Source organism: Mauremys mutica, chromosome 16 (genome assembly GCF_020497125.1).
Source record: "Mauremys mutica isolate MM-2020 ecotype Southern chromosome 16, ASM2049712v1, whole genome shotgun sequence".
In the NCBI taxonomy this organism is placed as follows: domain Eukaryota; kingdom Metazoa; phylum Chordata; order Testudines; family Geoemydidae; genus Mauremys; species Mauremys mutica.
The window spans coordinates 14,971,336-14,994,532 of NC_059087.1; the positions used below are offsets into that span (position 1 = coordinate 14,971,336).

Genomic DNA, 23,197 nt, shown 5'->3' on the forward strand with positions numbered 1-23,197 from the left:
ACCAGTTATTGCAATCAAGCATTTTATAATATTTCAAGAATAATAACAAAACCATGCATGATACCGTGGGGTCTTCTCTGAGGACAGAGCAAGTTACCCAAGCGCCCCGTTCCAAGTCTGTAGGTGTGTCTTCTGTTTAACTTTTGCTTAGAAAATTATTGTATACATCAGAGAACGGTTGTGATCCCTCACCTTCCTGTTTAGCATTCATCCATATGCCTTGTACAGTATTTAACATGCATAAGTCAGCTGGGGCTAAGCATTCTTGCCCGTTCCTATACTATTGCTCTGACAGTGCCGTTGGTGCGTTTCTACGAATAAATACTATATCTACGGACATTAACTGGTGAAAAAAACAATGTCGATTTGCACACCCTTCTGTTTAGTCAATCGCAATCTTCTGTTTATTAATTGATGGAGGGTGGTTGTTTTTAAAAGAAGAAGATGCCATTAGTAGCCCTAATGAAAAAAGATCAAACTTATTACACTTAGCATTCTCCAGATAACCCAGACAGACTGGTTTCCATTTCAATGCAGAAAATATATTCTACCCAAGTTGTGTCTCCACAATTCACAGGCCATAAAAATGTGTTGTTTTGCTCCAGACATGTTCCCAAAAGAAGACTATCCCAGAAATCAGCTATGTCATGCCCAGCTATCTTGGCCTGCTGCTAATTGTGGAAAGTCTTCACTAAACTCACTAGCATCTCTGCTTTGTCAAAATCCGCCAGTGAGAAGGAATTGCTGGTGTGAAAGGTATTTTGTTAGCATGTTTGCTACACTCCCGTGTTCTGTTTTCAAGTTTAAACTATCAGGTTGTTTCCATTATTAAATATTCATCTTCCCTTTTGCCTTTATGTCATGGAAACACCATAGAAGGATCAGCAGGAAAAACAAAACAACTTAGAAGAAATAAGACTGTCTGGCTTGAGAGGAAGAGGTGTCCTCAGCATGGAATCAACAGCCTTCCCGGATTTATGGGGCTTTCTTTGGTATTTAATAAAGATTTGTTTTTCCAACAATAAAAAGAAACATCTGCTACAATGTAAGTGGCTGCCCTGCTTTAAGAGACCTTATTTTTGTTCCTGCACGAGAACAGTCGGATTTGATTAAGATTCAATCAATTATTTTGTGCTATATACATCTCCGGCTCGTTGAAATTTCACCTGAAATCTTTTGAAAGTACACACATTAAATGAAAGTCTTCAGAACCCAGTTCTTCCCTTTGGAAACATGTGAACTCCCAGTGACTCCTAAAAAAGCAACTCTGAGGGTACAGTTTGGGCTGAGGGCCTTTTACACTACTCTGGCAGTCTGACGGAGCCTCAAAGTTGGGGTGGGGTTACACACAGGACTACCCCAGGAGCTCTTACTCAAGCAAAGCTTTCTGTGAAGTCACTGAGGGCTAGATTGGTGCAACCCCTTACTCATAGCTGCATTTTCAGTGGACCTAACTCCTGGGAGGAAGTATTCACCAACTGAGCAAGAATCACACAATATAGCCCTGAGTAAGGGCTGCAGGTTTCACCCAAGTGCTTCTAGAGAGGTTGACTTTCTACTTCACTGAGGAGCAGAGGGCTACATCCTGCTGTTTGAGGACCACACTGGACTCCTCATAGAAGTCAATGGAAGCTGAAGGTGCTCTGTACCTCACAGAATTGAGCTTTCAGACTGAAGCCAGACAATCTATTTATCGATTTAGCAAAGCGCTTGCTGTTTCCATTCCAGAGGAGCAATAATAAATACAGAGGAAAGAAAATGAATCTATAGCTACTCCTTTTTTACTAAATACAAAGCTTTAAAAGGGAATCAGTGCAGACCTGTGGGCTCCTGCCTAGTCTTATGTGCAAACTATCTGTAGGTACATAAAAATCTTTGACAGCTGCATCAGCAGCAATTTTTCCATCCCGTAGAATATCTACAACTGGGCTTTTACTGTAAGATCTCACTTGTTTTTTAATCTATTCTACTTTAGATCTGCAAACAAAAAGTTGTGGCGGAAGAACCTGATACATTTTAATGTTGGGGAATACTTAACACTAGGTAGGGTCTGTTGTATTAATTTAGATGGAACAAATGGGGCCAGAGTCAAGGCGTTAACATGACCCTGTAACTGTCCAACATTAAACAAGGTTTGATATTCAGAGATCAGCCTGCTTAGTACCGTGGCAAACCTTATTAACATTGTTTTAACGTTTGATTAAAGACAGAGAGAAAGGAAAGAAACAGAGCATTCAAAATGTAAAGTAGTAAGTAAGACTTTCATTCTAACATCCCTTGCTCCATTTCCCTTTAGCTGTAGAGAGTTTTTAGAAGGAATCTCCCCCCATTTGACAGCCTTTTAGATGGTATTAAAGATTGTAATAACTGTCCTTTTGGGGAAAATGAGATGAGTCAGTTGAGATGGGATGGAGGAGTTGTTGCTGTTAAATCACAGAATTGTAGGATTGGATGGGACCTTGAGAGTTCGTCTAGTCCAGTCCCCAGCACTCAAGGCAGGACGAAGTATTATCTAGACCATCCCTGACAGGTGTTTATCCAACCTGATCTTAAAAATCTCCAACGATGGAGATTCCAGAACCTCCCTAGGCAATTTATTCCAGTGCTTAACTACCCTGGCAGTTAGGAAGTTTTTCCTAATGTCCAACCTAAACCTCCCTTGCTGCAATTTAAGCCCATTGCTTCTTGTCCTATCCTCAGAGGTTAAGAAAAACAATTTTTCTCCCTCCTCCTTGAAACAACCTTTTATGTACTTGAGAACTCTTATCATGTCCCCCCTCAGTCTTCTCTGACTAAAGAAACCCAATTTTTTCACTCTTTCCTCATAAGGCCATGTGTTCTAGACCTTTTATCATATTTGTTGCTCTTCTCTGGACTTTCTCCAGTTTGTCCACATCTTTCCTGAAATGGGGCACACAGAACTGGACACAATTCTCCAGTTAAGGCCTAATCAGCACAGAGCAGAACAGCAGAATTACTGCTCGTGTCTTGCTTATAACACTCCTGCAAATACATCCCCAATTGATGTTTGCTTTTTTTTGCAACAGTGTCACACCATTGACTCATATTTATCTTGTGATCCACTATGAACCCGAGATCCCTTTCCGCAGCACTTTCCTGGTCAGTCATTTCCCATTTTGTTTGTGTACAACTGATTGTTCCTTCTTAAGAGGAGTTCTTTGCATGTGTCCTTATTGAATTTCATCCTATTTACTTGAGACCACTTCTCCAGTTTGTCCAGATCATTTTGAATTTTAATCCTATCCTCCACAGCACTTGCAACCCCTCTCAGCGTGATATCATCCACAAACTTTATAAGTGTACTCTCTATGCCATTATCTAAATCATCAATGAAGATATTGAACAGAATAAGACCCAAAACTGATCCCTGTGAGACCCCACTTGATATGCCCTTCTAGCTTGACTGTGAATCACTGATAACTACTCCCTGGGAACAGTTTTGCCAACCAGTTTTGCACCCACCTTATAGTAGCTCCATCTCAGTTGTATTTCCCTAGTTTGTTTATGAGAAAGTCATGAGAGACAGTATCAAAAGCCTTACTAAAGTCAAGATATACCACATCTACCGCTTCCTCCTATCCGCAAGGCTTGTTACCCTTGTTAAAGTCTGATCCCATTTCCTAGAAGACAAAAATAAAAGGGGAGAGAAAAGAACAATAAATGCAGCTTCTGTTTCTGGTGTTGCCTTTCACTTGCAACCTCACTGCTGGAGAAACACAGGCATGGAACATGATCTTATTAGCCACTCCATGATCTGGTAAACTTGTACCAGCATCAGGCAGTCTTGGGCATTGCTTTTATCTGTCTCTCTGGTCATAGGCCTATAGCACTGTTGCAAAATATTCAATCTTTGCAAGCTAAGTCAGACTCTTGTTAGATAGAAGGCAAAAGAAGAGGAACAGGAAAGAAAAAATAAGGTGAGTGTTCAGGCTTTATCCAGAGCTGGGGGAGGTGGCGATGTCATCTGAGTCCTTTTTCTGGCCCAGTCTAGTCAGGACCTCTCTCAGGATGTGCTATGGTAGATCCCAGGGTCCCAGGACGCAATGGGGTGGCAACCATAAGGGTGAAGCTTGTTCCTTCTTCTTTCAATCAGCAATTCTTGTGTTTCCTTCCCCCAAATTTCACTCCCAGAGTCTCTTTTTGTGAACTAACCCCAACCCCTCATTATTTTGTTCACCAACACGCCTATTTTGGTCCAGTGCATGGGCAGCAGGTCTCAAAGGCAGTGAGAGGCTGTGCCTCCCCAAACAGCCTTGCATGGCCCCACCCACGCTCCATCCCAAGGCCCCTTTCTGCTTCCTGGGCTGTGCTGTGAGAGGCTCTTCCCCCCTGTGGCCGGAATCCCAGGCTGGGGCACTAATGGGGGCCAGCCTGCACTCCAGGGCTGGGGGAAGGCCATGCCGTCCATCCAACAGGCTGGGAGGGAAAATGCTGCCTGCCCTTCTGCCTCTCCGAGGTTGTGGGGGCAGGCTGTGCCGCCTGCCTGGGGCTGGGACGCGTGGCCCGCTGACCCGCCCGGAACTCTGGAGTGGCTGGGGGCCAGCTGCCCACTCACCCGCCAGCATTTCACTGGTTTCTGGTCCCGCTTTCTGGTCTGGGGTTGGGCGGGGGAGGGGACTGTGCCTCCCACCCAGGGTTGGGACGTGCCACCCGCTCACCCGCCTGAGCATGATCTTAACACAGTTCTTGAATTATATCAATAGGCTGTTTTGTTTGTACGAATTCAGCCTGTCTCCTTTTTCCACCTTCCTCCATCCAACCGTCATCAACGTTTATTTATTATGGCTAGTGTGATATTTTATTATCTTTTTCACTATTAAACTCACAATTAAGGTCAAATTATAGGCCCAATTACTAGAGCAAGTCTTGCATCATTCAGGCAGGGGACCAGTAATAGTGCTCCGGTAATGCCTATAAGCCCCAGTTAGGATCAGGACCCCATTGTGTTATGTATTATACAAACCCGTAGGGCATGACACTGCAAACACTTACACGCTTAACTTCATTAGTGTGAGTGGCTCCATTGAAATCAATGGAACAACTCATGGTAGTAAAATTAAGCGTATGCATAAGTGTTTGCAGGGTCGGGGCCATAATAAGAGACAGTCTCTACCCCCACAGAGCTTACAGTCTAATGGACAAGACAGAAGGGGAAGATAGGAGATATTATCCTCTCCATTATAGAGATAAGGAACCAATGCATAAGGCTCCCTCAGACTGCTCAGCCGACACAGGTTAGGAATAATCCGCATTGCCTCTGCTCTCAGATAAGAACCCCTTGTCTCTCCACACACCAGAGGTTGCCAGTTGTGTCATATATCATGTGGTACATTTTATAATGTGGACAAAATATGCACTAGGGATTAGGCTGGAACCACTAAACTCCTTTCACTTGTAAGATAAGAAATACTTAAACCTAAGGTCTCTAGAGGTATGAGGCTAATGCATTTACCCACTGCGCTGCCTAGCAACACCCCCTCCTCCTTTCCCCCTTTGGTGGATTCTAATTCTTAACCAGAGCCACTAAACTGACAAGTCACCTTGCCAGCAACCAATGTCACTGATCTGGTTAGCCTGGCTTTCCTTTTGTGTATTTTTCCCCCGGTGCCTGCTCCAACATTAACACAAGCTTTATATTAATTTCCATCCTGTAGTTTAATTGCCTAAAATATGTCACAGGACTGTGGGGAGGGGAGAGGAGGGACCAGAAACAAACAAGCTAAGCTTGCAGAAATGTCACGAAATCCAACCATGATCCACTTCGCTTTGCAGAAAGGAAATCAATCCCGGGTAGCTTCTACAGAACCGGCTTATTAAGCCAAGACAAGAGAGCTGTTGGAGCAAATAATTGAAGAATAATATGATAGAACACAATATTAGTGATAACTGCCGTTACAAATTGGCCCTTATAAGAGATTTGCCCTGTGTGTGCTGCATGTGTCCCACTCGCTGTCATTTCCTTGCTCTGAACAGCGTCGTGAAGATTTCAGTGCTAGTCTGTACAATGTCATATGTACAGCATTTTAGTCAGATCTTTTGTAGTTGCAGTGTACTTAGACTTTGGCTCCCCGGGGGGTTACTAATGCAGCTTGATGGTGCGTATTGCACACAGTGCAATGCCTTGTAGCCACCTGCCTGCTAGATGGGGGTTGGATTTAGAGTTTTTCAAAAGTGGGCCCTGATTTTTGGTACCTTCTCAGAGACATGTTGGCCCTGAATTTCAGAAGTGCTGAGCAGAAACTCAGCTGGAGCTCTGGGTGCTCACACATTGGACAATTGAGCCCACATCTCAAGTTGGGCATCCAAAAAACTGAGGCACACAAAATCACTGGTCACTTTGGGAAAAGATGGTTGAAGGATCCAACCCTGCAAATTCCTATTCTGACAGGGCCAGATCCAGTGTTACTATAAATTGGCTTAACTCCATGTGAAGCCTATGGAACGATACAGATTTACACTAGCTGGAGACCTGCCCCGCAATTCTTACTCACGTGAGCATACTTCAAGATCAGGCCAAAATTCAGCCATGATTATAGGTGAAAATACTGCCTTAGTGAAAGCCACTCAGCTCCCATTGAGCGCATTGGGAGTTGCAGGGTTATAATGGTGACTGATCAGGAACGGATCCTCAGGTGGAGCAAATCAGCAAAGCTACAATGAAGTTCATGATCACAGAGGATCTGGTCCCAAACAAGGTCTCTGTGCATCACTATGCGGACAAACCAAAAAGCCAGACGACTATCCCACATTGATCTCACACGGCTGCTTTTTGAAGATGCTCAGGTTGAAAGAGATTGTCAGGATGTTATCCTGAAGGGGAAGAGCATCTGCTGCTGCTGCTCCTGCAATATCCTTTTTCTGGATCTTGAGTTTCCGATACATTAATCTATTGTGGAACGTCATTTAATTAAGCGTTTTCAGGGTTCACTCTAGGCCGTGGGATTGTGCCGTAGGCAGGCAACACCGGCCTGAAGTTGCGATAATTAAGGCCCCCAGGACAGCTTGGCACGTTGTCTAGTCGGAGAGCCAACATCAATTTGCCAGAAGTCGTACTAAGCACTACCATGTTAGAAGCATTCAGTGGAGTTAGGAGAAAATGGTTTCCCCAATCGTACAGAAAATTTATCTAGAGGGAATAAAAAAAATGCATTTCAGTTTCAAAAAGGCTTTCAAGGAAATGAAACAAAGATGTTAGAGATCCTTTGGGCATTGCAACACCTGATCGTGTTTATAACCCTTTTAAAAACAATTATTGAACGTTAAAAATACCGAGGGCCAGCCAGCCGGCTATGCAGCCATACATTGGAGACAAGCCCGGGAGCAGATCTCAACCCAGGATTCCTGAGCAGTGCCATGGAGGCCACATCCCCAGCCCTGGCCAGGCCTCCTTTTGGGTCAAATCTTCTGCTGGTGTAAATCAGTGTAGCTCCGTTGACTTGAATGGAGTGATGCTGATTTACCAGTCACACCTGTGCCACCTCCAAGGCACTCAGTGGGAGCTGATCTCTAAGTCTGTTCTCCTGAATCAGAATTGTGGGCTAGGACTCCAGTTGGTGTAAGTGGCACAATTCCATTGACTTCACCTGGCAGCCCCTTCCGGGCAACTCCGCAAGCAGCAAGGAAGGCATCAGCAGGAAGCTGTGTCCTCAGCCTGACCCTCCTGGACTTCCACAATGCAAGGCAGGTAAATGAAGAAATGCAGGGAGAGCCAGGCACCCAAGAGGGGCTCTGTGTCTTCAAGACTTTCAACCGGGTCTCTAGGCAGGTTACATGATCTGCACAATTAGGGGCCATGTCCACGCCCATAAACCGTGCAAAGCAAAACAGCTCTCCTCCCCGTCTCTCCTCCTCAGACAGCATATTCTGCAGTCAGAGTCATTCCTCCTGTTCCCACCCATCCCCCATGCTGTTCTCCACACACCTCATCCTTCTCTTTCTCATCCCAGGCAAGTCACCATCCTCTCTGGTGGGTTTTCCGTTGCTGACCCAGGATACCAACTGTTTTCCCAATTGCACTTCACTCTTCTTTCCATGGATAATATACTCCCCTCCACTGCTCAGTGCAGTGGTGAATAGTTTGAAACAGACAACTGCAAACAAAACAAAAAAAGGTGAAACCCCCTTGCACAGTGAATAATTGTCTAGGTGGCCTGCTTTCCCCCACCCACTCTGTGGCGATGCACAGTGTCATGGGGGCAAGGCGTATCATCAGTAGGTCCCACAGAATCAATGGTGAGAGGCCAGGTAAAAGAAGTCAAGGAAAATCATAGGGCCCTGGGCGATGTTATATGTGCTGTGCTAAAAATCTGTCCTGAAACCAAGCTCCCAAGGAGAAAAGGGAGAAAGTCTAGAAGACAAGGTGGCTAAGATTCTGGCAACTGCTTGGAGTCTTTTGTGCACTAGGGCTCCTACAACTGATCGCATCTTTGGAGAGGAACAAGTCAGAAGTTTTAAAGAGGTTTAGTTTAGAGAAAACTGCCCGCCATAATAAAGCAGGCCTGACTGAAGCACATTTGCCTCAGTTTCCTTCTTTCAGAGTTCTCAGAAATAGTCCACACATTCAAACTTGGTACAAATAGCCCTTGTGGGGTTACTTTGTTACAGAAGAAAGCCCGCTGCACATAAGCCATAACAAAACAAGTCTCAGCACCCTAGTCCAGATTGTACCTCAAGTACCTTAGCACCCAGCACCGTGCCCCAAGCTCAGGCACCCCTCACCAGACCTCACTCTAGACCTCAGCCCTCTCTGGCCCTCCAGCTTCAGCTCTCAGGCTCCAAGGGCCAGCAAGCACCTCCCTCTGCTGGCCTGAGCCCTCAGCCCTCTCCTGCCTTCTCTGGCAGTGGCTCAGGAAAGTCACCAGGCTCACCCCTCCCCTGGCTCCTCCCTCTCAGCCCTTGTCAACCTCGCAGTCCTGGCTTTGACTCAGGAACCTCAGCTAGTCTCTCCACTGGCTTCCTCATAATTCCTCCTGCTTTCCCAGGAGAGCCTGCAGAGACTTTGTCCTCCTGACGACCAGGTCCCTCTCTCACCAGTCCTCCCCACCTCCTTGTCAGATTCTCCCTGATCCTTGACAGCCCCAGGTGCTGGCCCACCCTCTGAATTGGCCAAACTGGCACCAGGGTGCTGGATCTGCTTCATTTACTGGGGCCAGCCACCCTCTGACCCCGCCTCCCCTGCCCCTGCACTTTGCCCCTACAGTTCTGGCCTTTGCAAGCACCCTACATCCATCAGCATCGCTGTGGGGGTTTTAGAGCAGGCCTTTGGTCGGCATCCACCGCCTGCTCTATGGCAGGTCAGTTCTATGTAAATCAGAAGCTACAAAACTGCATTATCAGTACAGCTCTTTTTAACCAGTTCAAGGTGCGGACGTTTAAATACCTCCTGTCCCAGAAAGGAAATTGCTGTTTAGACAGAACCTTCTTCCTCAGGCATCTTTTCACAGCCCCCTGCTCCCTCCATACAGTTTTCTATGGGACAGAAGCTTACAGCTCTCAGGCCCCAAGACATTTAGGCTCCTAACTTCCACTGACATCAGTGCCTGGATTGTGGATCTGGACCCGAGTCTTTATCCCTGAAGTTATTCATCCTTCAGGTTGTGCCTCATTTAGTGATATAACCATTTGTTTTACAGCGTGTTTGTGTTCCTTTGTACATCATTAGCGATCCCCTTTATCCTTAATCAAACTGAAAATAATGCAGATGAGGATGTACAATCCAGCTACCACACTCAGCTGCCTGGGGCTTCGAAGGCTCACATTACACATGTTTACAAACGTTTGTGTTTTAAATTAGTCTCTGTGACATTGCCGCTTTTGTTTCAAAGGCTTTTATTGTTTGCGGGGATAAAAATACATATGGTGCAATGAGGATCATGATGTTACAAAGAAGGAGAGAGGAACAATATATTTAGCTGAACCAATATGAACAACAAGGGCAGTTTAGGAAAAGGCTAGCTAAGAAGGGGAGGGATCGATAGGAGAGGGCTGCCTATTTATGTAACTTACGTTTACATTAATATTATTTCCTGGCTATTAGATTTTAAGCTCTTTGGGGCAGGGACTGTCTTTTTTGTTCTGGGTTTGTACAGCACCTAGCGTAATAGGGTCCTGGTCCATGACTGGGCTTCTAGACACCAGCGCAAGACAAAGAAATAATATCCTGGTCATTCTGTTCTCCCTGTACGTCTTTCTATTTGCTAAAAATCAGGACATAAGGAATTCTTTCCCCCTCTCCTTTTCTATCAATAGGGATATTGAACTAATAGAACTAGGACCTAGACCGGGGCAGGCAAACTTTTTGGCCTGAGGGCTGTATCGGGTTTTGGAAATTGTATGGAGGGATGGTTGGGGGAGGGGGCATGGCCCGGCCCCCATCCCCTATCCACCCCCCCGCTCCCTGTCCCCTGACTTCCCCCAGAACCCCCATCCCTAACTGCTCCCTGCCGCTCCATCCAACCCCCACTCCTTCCTGACTGCCCCCCTGGGACTCCTGCCCCCATTCAACCCCCCTGTTCTCCGCCCTTTGACCACCCCGACCCCTATCCACACTCCCAACCCCTGACCACCACCCCGAACTCCCCTGCCCTCTATCCAACCCCCTCTGCCCCCTGCTCCCTGCCCCCTTACCGCGCTACTTGGAGCACCGGTGGCCACGCACTGCGCAGCACAGAGCACCGGGTGAGGCCGGGCTCTGCAGCTGCACTGCCCCAGGAGCTCACCACCCAGCCGCCCAGAGCCTTGCGCCAACAGAGAGGTCACAAATTAGTGTTTACAAAACGTAACACAAGGGGGCTGTCACTACTTGCGTGAAGATGAGGATTTAGCCCGTTGAGACCCCACGGTGGAGCACAGTTGCCAACTTTCACGCGGTAAATAAGCACCCCGACTTTCACAAAAATCAAGCCAAAAATCAAGCCAAAAATCAAGCCAAAAATCAAGCCAAAAATCAAGCTAATCCCATTTCAGAACAAGGCCAAAATAAGCCAGTCCCTAAGAACCCGACACTCTATGTTACTAGATCCCCCCGGCGTGCAGTCTGGGACTGTGGTGGGCCCACTGTGCACCCCTGACTCTCCCCCCTCCCTTGCTCCTTGCCCCTGCTTGCCGGGAGCCAATCAAAAAAAGCTACAAGCAACAAGCTACAAGCCAAAAACTAACCAACAAGCAACTCGCAAGCCAATTAAGCCAAAAACAAGCCCAATGTCTGCATTTTTCCGCCCACGAGTTTGGCATGTCTGCGGTGGAAGTTAGACACTGATTACAATAGCAGCAGTGTGGAAAGTACTCCAAACATGAGTGCCACCAATGAGCAAGGGTTAAATTAGCAATACTCAGCCAGCAACTTGGAGGCACACGGTGGACCAAAGTCATTTTCTTTGGGTAGGTCTATACTTACCGCGCGGGTCGACGCGGAGAGTTCGACTTCTCGGAGTTCGAACTATCGCGTCTAATCAAGATGCGATAGTTCGAACTCCCCACGTGCTCCGGTCGACTCCGGAACTCCACCACTGCGAACGGCGGTGGCAGAGTCGACCTTGGAGCCGCGGAGTTCGACCCCGCGGCGTCTGGACGGGTAAGTCAGTCGAACTAAGGTAGTTCGATTTCAGCTACGCTATTCGCGTAGCTGAAGTCGCGTACCTTAGTTCGACACCCCCCCCCCCCCCCCCGTAGTGTAGACCAGGCCTTTGTGTTTGCATGGTGCAGAATGGAATTAAACATAACAATCCAAAATCAGCCTAGCTAGGTGACTGCTAGATCTTCTCACACAACAGCCTGCAAAAATGAGATTGGCACACGGCCCGTTAGACTCATTAGCACTTAAACAGTCAGCGTCTCATAGTTAACCTTGATTGTAAAACAGTATTGGACTCAGAGTGAAAGATGATTACAGCGAGTTACTCTGTAAAGGGCTTGATCCTAAGAACTGCTGCACACCTGCACCTCCCATTGACTTCAGTGGGAGAGGCAGGTCCTCTGCATCTCTCATGATCGGGCCCGTAAACAGGCATGTGTCCACTAGGATGTGAGGTGGTTCGAGGATTTTTGTTTTCTTGAAGTGACATACAAAGTGTGTGGGAGGGAAGTTACCCTCGTTCTTTGGGGGTTTTTTGTTAAGGAGAAAGGGTTTCTTTGTTAAAGATCCAACCTCCCAAGTCCTTCCCTTAAAGTTTGAGAGATCACATTACATATCTGGCACCCCCAGGACTTCCTCCAGTAAAACAAGGCAACACAACATTAGACAGTCAGATTACTTCTCATGTAAAAAAACAACAGCCACCCTAGATTTAACAACTAGACCTTTCTGGCCCCAATAATTATACGCTTCATACAAATGCCAACTTCCCTTTTTGATACCAAAATACCAACTTGGACTTACTGGTTTGCAGAATTGTTCCCATCATAACTCATGCCTTCAATCAGTTTCATTATGATTTATTGTTCAGTTCAATGTAAATCTTAAGCTACAAAATTGCATTATCAGTACAGTTCTTTTTAACCAGTTCAAGGTACGGATGTTTAAATACCTCCTGTGCCGGAAAGGAAACTGCTGTTTAGACCTGATTTAAAAAAAAAAAAAAAAAGATTATAACATTCCTACAATTACTTATCTTTTCAGAGAAAGATAAAATAGCCACAGCTGCTTTTTCAAAGAACATTTTGTACGTTTTGCTATCACAGCCACATTTTAAGTATAGCCAAGATTTTCTCTAATTCAGAAAGCCTTCTTATTGCTGACTCTGCTGGGTGACAGCATGGCAGCCTTAGTTACGCTCATGCCAGAGATATTTATACATTGTGGCTCACCTAAGGATTCCTTCCTTTCTTGCGCTCCAGCTCAGCAAACCATTGATACACGTGAAGTCTCTCCTTACCCAGGAAAGTGCTTATTTGAATTACTCTAGCACCTTAGGAGGCCTAGTCATGGCCCAGGACTCCATGCTACAAACCTGGAACAAGAAGATGGTCCCTGACCCAAGAGCTTAAAATCTAAGTACTTAAGAACCTGCCTAAATTTAAGCAAGTTTACGTGCTTTGCTGAGGATTAACATAATAAGACCTAGCTCTTCTATGGTGCTTTTCATCCATAGAGCTCAAAACACTTCAAAGAAGGCCACTATCATTATCCCCAGTCTACGGAGGGCAGGGGGTGGGGGACTGAGGCACAGAGCAGAGACGTGACTTGTCCAAGGCCACCCACCAGGCCAGAGCGGGGGATAGAACTGAGTTCCAGTCCAGAGCTCTATCCACTAGGCCATACTGGATTTCTGAATCCAGGCCTTGAGAAGGTGTCTACACCAGTCCTTTTCCCACCTTAGCTACTGCCATGAACCTGTGGGAGCTTTAGAGTAGAACAGCCCCAGGCCTTGTAACTACCATGTCATCATCTAAGTCTGCTCAGGGTAGGTAGGTCTCAAAGACCTCATTTCTACACCATCAATCCAGCTGTTGCTGCCAATGGTGGGACTGCATCAACAGTAGCAAACTTTAGGAAAATTTGTGTGGTGTCAGCAAGGCCCCTCAATGCTTTGAGGTCAACAGCCATATCTAGCTATCTAGCTTTCAGGTGCTCCACAGGAGCATGTAGGGCCTTGTGTTCAAGGGTCTAGAATGAAATTCCGGACGATCAATGAAATCCATTCCCAGCTCTGCCACAGATGTTCCTGGGGCAAGTCACCTAATCCTTTTGTGCCTGTTTCCTCAACTCTAAAATAGGGATATCACTTCCCTAGCTCCTGGAGGCAGTGCAAGACTAAATGTCTTGGTGTATGCTCAGCTGTTAGTGAGGAGAGCCATAGAAAGGCCTGTAAGTAAATAAAATAAACCATAGTCTTAGACTACTAGCGACTTCCCCGGTCCCTAGTATCATCCTGCAATCACCCAGAGATATGAGCCACCTCATGGGTAGCATGAAGGACATATGCTGGAGTAGGAGACTCAATAGTATTCTGCAGAGATTTCCATGGAACTCTAGAGTCTGTCTTGAGTGTCTTGGTTTCTGCAGGCTTTGGGCTGGGATTTAGCAATGGCCCTTGAGCATTTAAAGAGGAGGGAACCCCTTTACAAGGGACCCCCTCCAGGTGCCCCACACGAGGGCCAAAGACAATTACAGTCCCTGCGCGCCACAGATGACATCATCACCCCAAAGGGGACAGGAATGAAGTGGGCCCATAGCCACATTCCTATTTCTACTGACCCAGGGGAAGCAAGCTCCATATTCTTACAGGATGCTGCAGCCAATGCACTCCTCTGGCGCAGCAGGATGCTCAGAGAGGCACTGTTCCCTCCCCACATTCCCTCTCTTATCTCCCCTTGCTGGAGCTCCACACCATTCACTACTTATGAATGTCCTTTTTAAGACACAATCTACTCCTTAGGGAATATGTTAGGATGGGAACCCAACCAAACGATGGAAGTGAAGCACAAGGAGAAAGAAAGGGGGAAGAATCCAAGATCTCACCTCCACACTGATTGCAAATTGTTGCCCCAAACCACAATGTACTGATTTCACACCATTCATAATCAAAAACAAACAGCTAATGTGATTCCCCTGTACTTAATAACACAAAGGCTCTCTGATGCCATGAACACCACTGGACTACCAGCTCTAAGATGTCAGCCTCTCTCCCTGCATTGCAGAAGTTCTACTGCTAGTTTTGACATCTGGCTTTCAGGGAGATGTATTTCTAACAGAGCAAATGTGCACTGACAAAGCTGAGGCCCTCTGTGTATTTTGGTAAATTGCAATCCGTTATGAATACGTATCTTCCTATACTGAAATGTTAGTTTTGCAGTTGTACCCCATGCTGTCCAAATATCCGGTGGCAATATTTTCTAACAATACTGTTTCGCTAAGGATCACACAGCTACCTTGTTTATGTATCCCTAATGTGTCCTCCTGGGTGGGTCCCCTTCTCCCCCCGTCCCGCCATCTGAAACATTAACCATTTAATGTTACATGGGCTACGGTCAAACTAGGAGGTGTTACAACAAACAGCTAGTGGGCTTCAATAAGTCCAATGAGATGTATGTGTATTGAACAGTGCCCCTTTGGGGGCCCCAGTTTATTTAACCCACGGGTGGAACCTTAGGCTGGTAGGTCTCCACCAGTGCATCTCTAGCTGGAGGGGGAAGGGGCTGAGTTAGGATAACCAGCTTTTATAGGGATGGTCCCGATTTTTGGGTCTTTTTCTTATATAGGCTCCTATTACCCCCCACCCCCGTCCCGATTTTTCACATTTGCTGTCTGGTCACCCTAGGCTAGTCCATTAATCCCACTCTTGTCCAGGTCGCTGACCAGCAAGGCCCTCTTGACCCAGAAACCTCTTCTGGAGCCAGGGCCTCTTGTCATCTGCCGGAGAAAGGTCTCTCCTCTTGGATCAAGGTCCCCACAGAGATCAAATTGCAACAACCTTTCCTCAGAACAGCCTCTCCTTAGGTGCTGTCTCTTCCGGCACTCTGGGACTTGTTCCCCTTCCCAGGAGCCTCTGTTCTCGAGCCTGGCCACTCCACCCCCCTGCGAATATCTTCCTTTCATCATGCCCAGGTGCTTCCCTGCCTCATTAACTCCCTCCCGGTTACTCAGTGAGTTTGCAGTGCCAGAGGAACAGCACAGGCCTGGGGTGCAGCGAGCAGCCACTAGGAGAAAGCCTTGTATGGGGCTGGTAGTGAAGGTGGATGTTACTTATACAGAGCTTGGTTTGATGGCAGCATGCAGGAGAGATGTGAATGTGGACATGGAGCAGAGGAAAGCCTGATTCTAAGGGGAGGCCTATCAAACATCCTTTTTTGAGCACTGCTGGTGGCATCTTCAGATTGTGCGGGAGAATCCCATGACCCATTGGGCATACAGGGGAGCTGGATGCTCTAATGGTGAGGACACTGAATGTGAATAGTATCAGAGCACTGAGGACATAGGTGTGGAAGATGGCAGTGTTACAAGACCTGCAGCAATGAGATATGTTAATGATTCAGAAAACCCAAGACTGGGTGTGTCCCAGGCAACAGCTGTGGTCAGGGGTGGAGCATCTGTTGGAGGAATGCCTGTGGGCCCAGAAGGTGCAGGTGAGATTAGCCAGGGTGTTGAAAGTACCTGTTATTATAGGCCAAGCGAGGGGACAATGCGGATATGGGGATTTTTCTGCAATGGGAGGGGGAGACCCTCTATCTCATCAGCACGGTCCTATGTACGTTCCTCTGGAAGGCAAGATGAAAGGTGGTGTTTCAAATGAACCCCCTGCCAGGGACTTCTCCAGAGGAGTTAGTGCATGCAATCTGGAAGGAGCTGGGGGCGCTGAGGCATGCAGAGAGGAAGTGTGGCCTGGAGAAGGAGAGGAAGTGGTGGAGGCACATCCAAGTTTAACATGGGTTTGCGTTTGGCCTCTCTCCTTTGAGGGTGGGGGAAGAAGCCAGGTCTGTAATTCCAGAGGCCTTCAGGAGTAAGTTTGGGGCAAAAGGGTGAAGGAGTTAAAGGCTATTGGAGAGTGTTTTAGCTCATGATACGGTGGGAGTTCTAAAGAGATTATTGCAATGGCTGGGGGAATTATGCTGGACCAAGCATATGCTTTTTACACTAAATACTGGTGTCAACTTCATTACCATCGTGGTAATTACAATGGTTTTTAATATAATGGACACTGGATGGGAATAGCCCTCTGTCTGAAATAAAAAAAATGCTAAAACACCTTTGGGGCCTGATCCAAACCCACAGAAGGCAGTAGAAAGACACCTCTTGACTTCAGTGGGATCTGGATGAGGCCCCTAATGAGTGGGGAGTGCATTAATATCAATCCCTAACACTGCTCTCTGAGCATGATGTGCCCCCAGGCTCACTGCTTGTTTTAGCAGAAGCACCATCTCCCACTTAGCCATGACAGTATTTGTCAGCTATAATGCTGATTAGTCCGCTCTGTGGTCAGGATAACCACACTGCACAAACACTTGGGAAAATCAGGTAGGAGCCAGAGCCCTGCTAGCCTTTGTGGTCAGTTATACCCATCAACTTTAATGACACCACCACGGAGAGCTGTACAATGGAAGAGCTTTTCCAAGGTTAAATAGCCTTGACAACGTACCTTGGCTACGAGGAGCTGCGATGAAAAATGTAGCTCGCACCTCCAGCCTTCAACTAACCCTCGCGGTGATTTATTGCAAGTCTAGTGGTTATTTTTTTTCAAATACTTGAATAAATAAAAGACATGCTTTTCTGACCTCAAGTGCATTCTGATATATTCTTTAGGGGTCACTGTGTTGATGATACTTAAACCTAATGTTTAATCAGAAAGAGAGGAAGTTCAGGAGCAGATGAAAGTTATTCAGCTCAGGGTTCAGTTTCTTCTGAATATGTTTTTTCAAAGGAAATGGGAGGAGGGAAAGCTAATTCCAGCTGCAACAGAGCTTGTTATTCTGCACCCATATTCTTGTGCAGAGAACCATTGCTCCTAGCCTGCAACGTGCTGTCTGGAGCTGGTTGAAAAATGATCAGCATCTTCCATGGAAAACTTGGAGAGAAATTACAATTTTTTAATTTTCTCATGGAATTTTTCTGAATTTTTAAATTGTTTTTTAGGTTTGCAATTTCCTGCCTGTTTTAAAGTACGAGGCGGTAGAGGGAGGCAGAGAAGGAAATTAAAAATTTCAGTGTCATTAAATAAATCAGAAAATCATGGCAAAAAATGAAAAATTTTGCCAAGGAAAATTTAAATAAAAACAACCAACAACACATTCCAACCTGCTCTGTGTGCACAAATACAAATGCCTACACCTACAAAGAGCACTCAGCTTTGGCCAAATTCTTCTCTGATTGAAATGATACAACTTCCATTGACTACAGTGGAAGCAGAGTTAGTCTAATGCTGAGTTTTTAAAAATCCCACTTTATGTGCTTGTACAGCTCACGGACCACTCTGGGCACTAGCACAATGTAAATAAGTGTTCACAGCAACATTTCTCTAGCTGTCCAATTGAATAAAAACACTGAACAACATCGACTCACTGGGGCCAAATGCCGACCAGACGACTGCAATGAAGTCATTCCAGTTTTACATGGATATATCCGAGATTACAATTTGGGCCGTAGTTCCTATGAAATTCACATCCTTAAAACAATATTGAAACAGTTCCACCTTCTCTCACCAAACCCCTAGTTGGCACGGGCTTTACATTCGAATTATAATGTTGGAATAGGTTCCACAAACATCCCAGTCACAAAATAGAGCCAGTGTTAGGCCCTGACTCAGTAGAGCACTTGCTTAACTTTAAGCACATCTTAAGTCCCATTGAAGCCAAAGTTAAGCATGTGCTTACGTGTGCTGCTGAATGTGGGCCTTAAAGAACTAAACACATATGGAATTTTTAGTCCCTAGTTCAAGAAAGCACTCGGTCACCGTATCGGACTGGTTACCGGCTCCTGCCCTGCGGGGCTTGAAATGGCTCAAGAGAGGGCTGGGGCTGGGAAAGGGAGCAAAGGCCGGCTGATTGGGGGAAGTGGCTGCAGCTGAGGCCACGCCTCAAACAGACTAACCGGGCCTTGGAAGAAGACCAGGGCAGCCAGAAGCTCAGGACCGTCTCTCTGCTTGTAGAGCGAGAAGGCCCTGGCTGCTAGGGAGCCGAGCAGGGTACTGGGAGTGGAGCAGGGCTGGGGGAAGGCTAGAGGAGCTGGGGAGCTCTGGCTTAGGAAATCCCCAGGCTGTGGGCCTAGCTGAGGGCCTAAGACCAGTACCGGGGCTGCAGAGGGGCAGCCCAGCTAGAGAGAGAGGCAGCAGGTCCAACCCAACCTTGCCTGTGATGAGTGGCATATACTGCCCCAGGGAGTGGGGCTTGATGGTGACTGGCAGCCTTACACTGAGGCGAGGTGGGGTTAGTGGGTAGGGGTTCCCCTGGCTGGGGAGACCCAGAGTGTGGGGGTACTGCCCAGCCACCCAGAGAAAGGGGCACTGGGGTCCTGGGAGGGACATGGGGGCCAGCGGTAAGGCGGATCACTGGCCTGCATGAGGCGCTCCAGGATGCTGGAAGAGCTAATTCCCATGGATGACCAGCAGGAGGCACCGCAGGGGTGAGTCCACTCCCTTACAATCACCTGCTGAAGCACATCCCTATTTAGGAAATCACTTAAGCACAATGCTTAACATTAAGCATGTGCTCAAGTCCTAAACATGTATTTAAAGTTAAGCATGGATCTGATGCTTTCCTGACTCAGGAATGCTCTCTTGAATCCAGGTCATAAATTTGCTTGATGAATGTACACTGATTTCAGTTTGACTGGCATCCATCCTCTTTGAAAGCACAGCTTAAGAGAATATTAATATCAGTGCCCTGGCCGAATCCCACTGCATTTGATTACCTCTGCTTGCCTAAATGACACTGAATAAATGTAAGTTGTGTATGCACTTGTTCACGGAATTGATGGCTTCTGCAAACAGCAGCATTTACAATTTGGTACATTCTGTGTAAGTGAGGTGCAGCTCAATCAGACGCACCACCTATGGAATCCTGCAATCCATTTATGACTACTCTCTAGAACTGACACATTCCCGATGGTCTGAGGCCTTTTATTTTTCTTCTTTTCTTTCCAGCATGTGCTCTTATACTTACTGTGGCACTTATAACATTATTTAGATTGCTGCCTGCAATATTTTCAAGCTAGCAGAAGACAGTTGCTTAGAGGTTTTCATAATGTTTTGAAATGCTGATGAGGATTTAGCATTAAAATTAATGGCAGCTAGCCGTGGTCTTTCAGATGTACAAAGACTGCAGTATTTTCTGGAAGCAAAAAATAAATAAAAAGGGGGGGTGGGGGAAAGAATGGAGATATAAATAGCCAGAGTTGCTTTTCTCCAGGCAGGATCCTTTTAATCATGTAAAATAGATTTTAAAGATTAAAGACTCAGCTCTGTTCTGCCTTTGTTCATGTCTGGGATCTCTGATTTTTGTGTAATGTGAAATGCAAAAGGAAGCACACCATTCTCTCATTTGCATTACCCTAAACTGGTATTTCACCTGCAAGAATGTAACCTCCCTCCCACTCTCCTCTGCCTCCACCACGGGGAGTCAAAAAGCCTCTGATCTGAATGGAGAAGCACAGAACATGTTTGTGGAGAATGCAGGGGGCTTAGGTTGTAAGCTTTTGGGGGAAGGCGCCATCCTTTTGTTCTGTGTTTGGCCAGCACCTAGCACAACAGAGGTTTGGTCCATGACTCGGGCTCCAAGGCAGTACTGTGATACAAATAATAATAAACGTTCCTCTGGCACCAGTGTGATTCCTCAGTGATGTCAGTGGAGTTGTAACTGAGAGGACAAGCTGGCCCAGAGAACAAAAAACTCAAAAGGAGGACAGACTGTACAAGCCTATTTTACAGACTGTTCTCTAAGACAGCTTGAAAACCTGGAACCTTTGGGTAAGGGAAAGCTTGCTCCAGGCATCTGGAACTTGCATGGCCAGCACTGGCTTGGCAGCTCAATTCCTTTCAGTGGAACTGGCAGCATATCAGGGATCAGCATTTCAGGGGTCACATTTTCACACAGATTTTGTTGTTCTTGAAGAACTTTCCTAATGTACTGAAGCAAAAACAGCATTAAGCAGGCAGGTTCCCCATCCCACCTAGCAATCTTCAAACATAGTTATTGTGGCGGTTGCAAAGAAAATCCCACTTTCCATTCTTTTATGTATTTCTATTAATTTCTCTTGCTTTTCTTTTTGTGCAGAGGAATGGGGCAGTGGTGGGGAACAGGCTCTCATTTTGCACTTGAAGATTTCCCTCTAGCAGGGAATCCCTTTCCTGATTCTGATGCCATAAAAATCAGTGGCAGGGTTTATGGTTCATTATTTTTGCATTGTTTTACACAGGTGGGATGCAGAGATTTCCAGATGATTATCCTTATCTGGGGCTTGTGAAGATTCACAGTGCCCCAAGCTGGTCTTCTCTCCTATGGCTACAGTGACACCACCAGCAAAGAATATGGAGGCCTCTGCTAATTGAGCATCAAAAGCTGAAAAAGAATCTTTCTTCCATGCATCTCCCCTTAGCCACAGAAGTTTCTTTGCATTTTTCCATTGATGCTGCTGTGCTGAAGAATAGCACATCAGTGTGCGTTGCATCAAGGAGCAACTATACATTCCAGGGCTGAAAATGGAATGAATCTTCACAATCACATTTGGAATTCACATTAGTCAAATCTCAGCTGTAGACTGGTAGGTGTTTGGTTTGTTCTAATGGTTTGGTGACCAGTGTCATGCAGCCAGCACATCCATTCTGTGGTGCAGAAGAGCTGTGTGAGGAGGATACATGGGAGCAAGTAAAAGGCCAGAAATCAGTACTTAGAGATAAGGAAGCTGTCTTGGTCCTTAGAAATGACCTGTTGGCGGGAACAATGTTATTAGAATTAAAATAAATGCTCCCATCTGTGTGTATATATATATATTTTTTAATGGGACAGTAGCTGCATTGAAAGGTATTGTGTTGACACTGCTGGGAAACGGAAGTTCACAAAGCCAATATAGCATGGACAGCAGCAGTGCAAGCGTTGCACACATGCCTCAGCCCGTGTAACTCAAGGCAGCAAGCAGCGTGCTCTCAGTCTCCACGGTTTAGCCTCTCTGCTTCCAGTTCTGGTCTCGGGTGCTTTTGTGCTGTGAACACTGGTCCACTTGGAACTGAACTGTATCCACTACCCTTGTTTCACACACAGCAAACATGCTCTGCTCTTTTAACAGACTGCTGAGCAGTTTCAAGGTCCTTACCCTAGGTTTTAAAGCCCTTAACAGGCCAAGCCTCAGCAACTAGAAGTAACAGCTGTGATTCCATTGGGATACTGAGACTGGCAGAGCCGAGGGTGAAACTCTCCTTGCTATCTACATCCTAGCCTCACGCTAGGTCATATCTCCACCTTTGTTTGGTCATTGAGCAACACCTACACACCCTGCTCTGGTCCTCAAACTTTGGACAGGGACCTGTATATTTCAATAATCTGCTAAACACCATGCAAACTTACATGGACATAGCAAGAATGATTTCCAAAGAACTTGTTTCAGCATTCATGATTTCAGAGGCAGCTGCTGCTGACCAAACGCCGAGTCTCTTCGCATGCACTCTTTTGCAGGGAAAGCATGCTCCTGGCAGACCCCTCAGTTTTGGGAAATCAGCTTCTTTCAAATGCAAGGGAGCACTTTCAACTCCAGCCCGGACTACATCACCCAGGTTTGCAATCCAAAGGAAAATCATTAGTAATGCAGCCTCATGACCCAAGCCCAAAGGAAAGATGTTGTAATTTAATTGTTTCCCATTTGCTTGTAACACTGGTATTAAATCTGCTAATGCAATACATGGGCCTGAATCTGTGAGGTGCTGAACTCCTTTAACTCCCATGGAACTTGATTTTCCTCTCACTCACTCCCTGGTAAATCAAGAGTAGCTCTATGGAGCTATGCTGGTGTAAGAGAATCAAGCTCATTATTGGTTTCAATGAGGGCAGGATTGGGTCCTCATGTGGAGCCATTTCATTTTAGCTTTGTACTGCTGCCATGAAATATAAACACAGTAAGTGATGCAATGGGCCAAGATGACTAAAATTTAGGAGGACAGCACACTTGGATCAATTTACACTGCAGGTATTCAACTGGAATCGAATGTGTTGGAAGCAATGTAAGCCCCATGGGGGGGTCTATTCTCCCATCAATAAACACAGGGGATTTATGCCACTAAATTATTGCTTGAGTGTTAACTGGAGTTATATAAAAATCCTTGTGCATTGATAGAAAAACAGAAACCTCCAGAATCTATAGTGTTTATAAAAGAGGGATTGATACGTAAAAGAATAGGGAGTGAATCCACTTTTTCCATTTTTAAGAAAATATGTAGCCTCATTAGAAGCTCTGAATGCTGCCCTGTGAGAGGAAATAAAAGGTTTAACTGATTCCAATCCCTTGGTTTACCACAAGTGACATTTAAGCTGCCACCTGGGTAAAACTCCCAGTGGGACCACTGACAAAGCTTACCATTTGAAAAAGGTCAGATCTTCTATTCTTGCCTTGAATGGATGATGCTGACCTTAAAAATCTTCCACTCTCAATCCCTCTCCCTTGTAAGCACATGATGGAGTTGCTAGCTACCGTATTTCCACTTGACTAGAGACACACAGGATCGCTGCTCTGCAGAATGGTTCTGGCTCCTTGGTTCCCTCT

General features: G+C 46.1%; 1 long non-coding RNA gene across 1 annotated transcript in view; it reads right to left on the minus strand.

The window, feature by feature from the left end:
* Positions 1-5,949: 5,949 nt before the first annotated feature.
* LOC123350732 overlaps positions 5,950-23,197 on the minus strand; it is a 43,215-nt gene continuing 25,967 nt past the window's right edge. The window contains exons 2-3 of the long non-coding RNA XR_006573808.1: positions 7,943-8,111; positions 5,950-7,147 (exon numbers count right to left, since the gene is read on the minus strand). This is a non-coding gene — a long non-coding RNA (uncharacterized LOC123350732). The remainder of the gene's footprint in view (positions 7,148-7,942; positions 8,112-23,197) is intronic.